The following is a 6398-nucleotide window of genomic DNA, read 5'->3' on the forward strand; positions in this document are numbered from 1 at the left end:
GACTGTGTGAAAGAGGATATGCGTAAGAAGGGGGTAGACTCGGATATGACGGCTGATAGAGATGTATGGAGGAGTAGTACATACTGTGCCGACCCTCGATAGGGATAAGGGCAGGTTGATGATGATAAGTATCAAAGTTAAAAATGTAAAATTATGTTCTCTCTAAGTTTATAGCAAATAATCGGAACGTTAAACTAAGTGTCTATGAAAATAAAACTTACGACATTATATTTTCAAATTACAACATAATATATCGTGAATGAATTAAACATATAAATAAATAATTAGGTGGGATGTAGTTTACCTTTACCGGTAACTCTCTAACTTAACCATTTCGGCTAGTTGTTTATAGTTAGGATGCAGTAATTACTTCGGTTCAGGCAACTGTCTGTTACGTCGTTTGCTCCGAACGTTACCTAACAGCGCAATAACAATCCCTTATCGGGAATTAAATTAGCCTTGAAACCGCTTGCGCTTCTCTAACAAACTCGAATGTTTGCTTAACGCCCACGGAGAATATCATTTTATATTGTTTTTAAAACCATTAAAATTAATTTAAGTATTTTTTTAAACATTTTGATAACATCTAAACATGAAGGAATTAGTGCCTACTTCAGTAGAAAATCGTAAATCTTACTAATATTATAAATGCGAATGTTTGATAGAAGGTATCTCAAGAACCGCTAAACGGAGTTTTTTTATTATTCCGCGCAGACAGAGACGCGGGCGATAGCTAGTAATTTTATACGTGGTTTTAGTTCTCTCGTGTGACTGTTGTAAAGTGACATTGAGGAAATAAGATGTCAATCAGAGTGGCTGCGTCGGTTGGCAGCGGACGTGAGCATCCTGCATCTGTCCCCGTGATGCGCTTTCAACTTTGTTACAATTGATTTTACATGCGCTACTTACAATGGAATAAGTTTTATATTTCTAGATATTGTAAGGCATTTCACTGCGTTTGTTTAAGCACAACGAACTAATATACCAATATTCAGATGGTTAGGCCTTACAGATCGCGTTTAAAAAAGTTACCGTTTTATTAAAAAATAAAGGAAAGAGCAATGAAAGAATCATAAAGTGACAGCCAACCCGTGGTTGCTGACACACTTTAAAGAGAAGCAAGTATACAGCAAACGTAAGAGATATAATCTTTAAAACAATGCACAAAAGACTTCAACGACTTACTTCATTATAACTACAATTAAAACCATATTAATATAGAATAACAATCATGTCGGTGTGTCTACATTAGACCGCAGCCCGCAGGATATCGTAATCGACATGTCATGACCAGTTGCGGACACAAAGGACAGAGATTGTAGAAAATTCGCGGCGCTGATAATGTCCGGCAAATAGGTTTTAGAGTGACCGCGGACGGTGCGGTTAAAACCTTGCGTAACATGTAAGGACTCCTTTTTAGCAAATGTATAAATTGTATAAATTAGACTATGAATAATCATTTGCGGAATTAATACAACGTATTAGAGTATAAAAGTAGCTCAGCACTGTTATTTGTTTGAGCTAGCGAGAGAAGACACTCAACAAGTTTTCTGTACACACATATAAAAACTACATTCTATAGAGAATATCTAACATAGCAGTATTTTATAATAAACAATATTAATACGAACATTATCATCATCTCATTATACGTTCCCACTGATGGGCTCGGGCCTACCCTAAATTAGAGGTTGATTTCACACATATCTATGAATTTCTTCTCAGATATGTGCAGGTTGCATCACGATCACCTTTACCGTAAGAACGTCGGAAAAATTGGTAAAAAGATATTGGAGATATTGGAACATGGCGGGATTTGAACCCAGGACCTGCAGATTACAAGTCAAGTAACATCTGAGCAACCAACGCTATCAAAATAATACTTAGTACTTTTAATTTTTTCGCATAATTTGTTACTTTGAACATGTACAATACTATCGGATCAATTATCCTAATATGATATACATAATAGCTTTAGCAACAAATAATAACTGAATCCAAAAGTTTAGTTGCTAATTAAAATCATAACTAATTAATTTTGTACATTCCGCAACCCGAATTGTATACGGGTGTTTCGTTTATTAGCGTAAAACATTACAATATTGATTTACAAAATTTAATTACAGTTTCTAATTTGTAGTAACAATTTTGATTATAACTAACAAATAATTAGTATAATAAATAATATAATTAAAGTATAATTAATTTAGTTTAGGATTTAATAAAGTTTAATAACTTTATTGTTTAGAATCCAGATCAGTATAACAGGTCATTAGTGAGTCTAAACCTTCAGTCCATTCTTATCCATATATTTTTAACAGTGGTAGATGCCAGCAACAACATCTGTTGAACGAATATGCAGGCTCGATCGGTATAAAACCTCAACCATACAGAAGACAATAGTGCAATAGAAAATTTCCAGTGTCGTCTGTTAAATGAGTGTAGCGGAGGCCTAATTTTTTATAATTCATGGCCGCTCGCTCTCTTGCCACTTTATATAGCTAAGTAGCTGGCGCCCGCGACTCCATCCACGCGGAATTAAAAAAAATAGGAGCCTATGTGTTCTTTCAGAGTATGTTCTATCTGTATGCCAAATTTCATCGAGATCCGTTCAGGGGTATTGGAGATACCTCCAAACAAACATTCATCCATCCATCAAAACATTCTCGTTTATAATATTAGTAAGAAGTTTTTATATCTTATAAAAATACTTTAGTTTATTTTTTGTGATAACAATACATTTTGTTGTTATTTAAAAAATGCTGACGAGAAAATCAATCAATGTCAAATGTAATGGGCTGTCGAGTGTACGTACGCAAGTACAATAGGTGAACTTAAAAGCCGATGTTAATTGAATTGGCTTCAGATTGCAGGAGGCCGGCAGTGCAGCGGTAATTGTGTTAGCAGCAAACATGTCCGTCCTCTCCACTCTTAACACCGGCCATTCAATGCGACGAGTTTTTCGAACACAGGCAAAATAACTTTGTTAGCACGGACTTTTGCTTTTGAAAACATAATGCGATTATACACATATGTTGTTGGGTAAAATACTGGTGAAAATGCCGAATATTATAAATTGATGATGAAAATATAACTTTTAATTTTAACAAATTTTACGATTTAACGCCGTCGGTTTATTTCAGTGTTAGCGTTAGTGACGCAGTTCAAAAATATCTGATATAATGAAATCTACTTACTGGTTTGATACCCGCCGTGTACCAATATGTTTTTCGATTTATGAATTTAATACGTATAATGTTCTTACGTCGAAGAAAATTCGTGATGGAAGTATCACATATCTGCTAAGAAATTCAAACATATGTACGTGTCAAGTCAACCACTGGTTGATTGACTAAGGCGTAGTCACTCTTAACTTAGGTAGGCTATATATGAGCGGACATTTACTTCAGAAATGAACTGAATAACTAATCGTCGGTTTTTGAGACATATTGTTATCTCTGTTTTATCAAAGATAATGAGAGGGATGACGATATATCTTATACAATACAATAAACAGTGACTTTAGAATAAATATTTATAATGCGTATTTAGCCAAAAGCACAAGTTTCAGATGTATACATACCTTTGAATCTTTGTCGATTATCCAATTAAATAGTCACCTTATATCTTAAGGCTGAGAAAGCTTGATCATATCTCAGTTCCAAAGGTCCTTTGTTCGCCTTTTTCTTTCAATAGAGTAAAGAGAAGCAATTATAAGTTGTAAGTAATCCTCTTAACTGAATCAGCGAGTCGACGGTGCCCGCCACTCTGAATATAATTCACGTTATCCATATTCAATATCAGATGGCACGGCAGCGAGCAAATAGAGCGATTGGAGAGAGAATTATTATTGGATAAAGCTCGCCTCTTTCCTTCTTGTCTATTTTCAATGTTCGATGGAGCGTTATAATTCACGTGTAGCTCGCATTGTACTGGGTACTAGTGTTCTCTGTTACCACTTAATATTCACTTGACTCATATCTACAGGATGTACTCCGTTGAACATACTCGTAAAAAGTAATTCATTAATACACCTACATTAAGATAAGTTTTTGGTTGTAATTAACACATTTTTTAACATTTCCTTTCAGTTAGTGAATTTGTTAAATGTTGTCTTTATAATCAAGTATCTAAATACAGAAACAAAGGCGATACTTTAAGAGGGCTCGCAAAGATTTTCTACATTGTCATAATTTGTAAAACATAATAAAAAAAATTTATAATTATTATTAATTATTCTTTATACATATATAAAGAATTACAATAAAGTAAGAAATATATTAATTAATTCTTAAAGTATCACATGAAGATTTTAAATTGAAATTATTGTGACAAAGCCCAAATCTGACAGGATAAAAGATTTTTAGTAAAGTGTACCACAAAACTGTTAATATAAGGCTCTCTTCGTTTCTTCTTCTTGTTTGATAAGTATCCACTGTGTTCTATACTGCCGTATAAAGATACAATATATATAAATGTTATAAAAAAATAAACTAAATAACGTTTTCTTAAAAGTAAAATCATATCATTTCACAATTTTGCCACATCATCTAGTATCATGCATACACTTTGAAATGAAAAACCGTAGCTCTTTCAAAGACGGAAGGCTTAAAACATTTTCAACCAAAATTAGCGCATTGAATACGTGACTTATCTCAACGTTTCAGGTCTAAGTGGCGCCGCTCATGCTGATCGCTTAGTCTTTTCACTGTTGAACTTAGAATTAATTTTAACTAGAACCTCTGCGACTATGATGTCTAATAAATAATTTACTTTAACATTTTTTATTTATAAATAATGTTACTATGTTATAAATTCGATTGTTTAGGTGTATAGATGGATGGATGGATGTTTGTAAGAAGATATCTCTAGAACAGCTAGAACAGAACAGTAGAACATAATGTTGAAGACCGCAATGCGTTCAATTTTTTTTTAATTCCGAGTAGGCGGAGTCGAGGGCGATAGCTAGTAGAAAATAAAATTACAATTAACTAGCCATAGCGAATATATATGAGGACAAAATAATTCTCCTGAAAACATCAGTTAGAAAACCTTACCTATGGTATCTGTCATTATCGTCATGTATTTGAGCTTCTTGACTTGTGACTACTGTTTCAAAAGTTATACTAAATTGCAAGATAAGTGGCATCAGTTAGCCAGTTTTCTCTACTTCTATCCCCTTGCGGTCTATTATCGTTAGTTGGTCCATTAGCTCTCGCATCGAGTAGCGTGTAAGAAAATTAATGGTTATTTTGTTTGGCACATTGATAATTTACTTAGAACTTAATTAAATTAAATACTAAAAGATATTCACATTTAACGTCAATTGTCGAGAAGGTTATATTGGCTTATTTTTGAATTTTTTTGTTAAAAATCCTGTATCACGTTTGTCTTACTTTGTAGATTGTCGGTGGCTTAATGAAACTGAGAAAATAAATCTGTCGGGTTACAAAATGCATGTCACCTTCACAGGTAGCATTTCAATTTCCCCGGCACACAGGGGCCGAGGGGGTGGCGGGGCGGCGCGGGGAGGAGTGGCATTGGTCTCTGCCACCGGACACACTCAAAGCTATTACTGCCCTCATTATTTTTCACACCACCAGCATTATTCACATGCTTAGTACGCTCCGCCACATGTGTAATTAAAATAAATGCTCTCCTTTATTTAGGTCGTGTAACGTTGACATTTTTTATAATTTTACTCGTCCTTATTAAAATTTTCTCTCATTTAATTCGGCGTCGGACTCACCATTTATCATTTATGTGAAAAGATAAATGTCATAATTTAACATTTATGTGAAAAGCTTTGTTATAAAGAGGATTCAAATAAACTCAAGTAGGGTAAGAAGTTAGTGGGTACTTCTATATTTCACTATTCTAAGCTTGCTTTTATAGTATATGTTAATTATTCTCTTCTATGTTCTTATAAATGTTTATATTAAGTATATGCTGGGAGCAATAAATTAATAACCGTATGGTATTCGAGCTACTTGTATGGTTAGATCATATAATTAAAATGTCATTTTATGAAATATATTTCGCAATATAAATTTTTGAGCGTCCCGGCGGGATGTCTGGAGAAATTTGCTAATATAAATTTTACTCAAATATTTCTTAATAAATTTTATAGAGGTAAACAAAAGATTTGAAATTTTTTAAGCGAGGATTATTGATGACTTATTTGTAATGAAAGATAGACATTGTCACACCGTTTGTAACCACATTTGTTTTTATTTTTAATTACGAATTAATTCTTGGATTTAATTTCGTTATATTTAGCGGTTGCCGGTTACATATATTACTTGTTTAGAAACGTGAATCGTATTCGTGTTAACAGAATATCCGTTATATTTAAACTGAGTATATAAGACCGAATTTTTTGTAATAAAATATTTAAA

At 33.3% G+C, this 6398-nt stretch overlaps 1 protein-coding gene across 1 annotated transcript in view; it reads right to left on the reverse strand.

Moving 5' to 3' along the window:
• mal (molybdenum cofactor sulfurase) overlaps positions 1–3909 on the reverse strand; it is a 22135-nt gene extending 18226 nt beyond the window's left edge. Inside the window, exon 1 of the mRNA XM_013309568.1 lies at positions 3584–3909. The gene's annotated coding sequence lies outside the window, so the exon portion shown is untranslated. The remainder of the gene's footprint in view (positions 1–3583) is intronic.
• Between the last annotated feature and the right edge of the window lie 2489 nt (positions 3910–6398).

This window comes from Papilio xuthus, unplaced genomic scaffold (assembly GCF_000836235.2).
Source record: "Papilio xuthus unplaced genomic scaffold, Pxut_1.1 DF827777.1, whole genome shotgun sequence".
Lineage (NCBI taxonomy): Eukaryota > Metazoa > Arthropoda > Insecta > Lepidoptera > Papilionidae > Papilio > Papilio xuthus.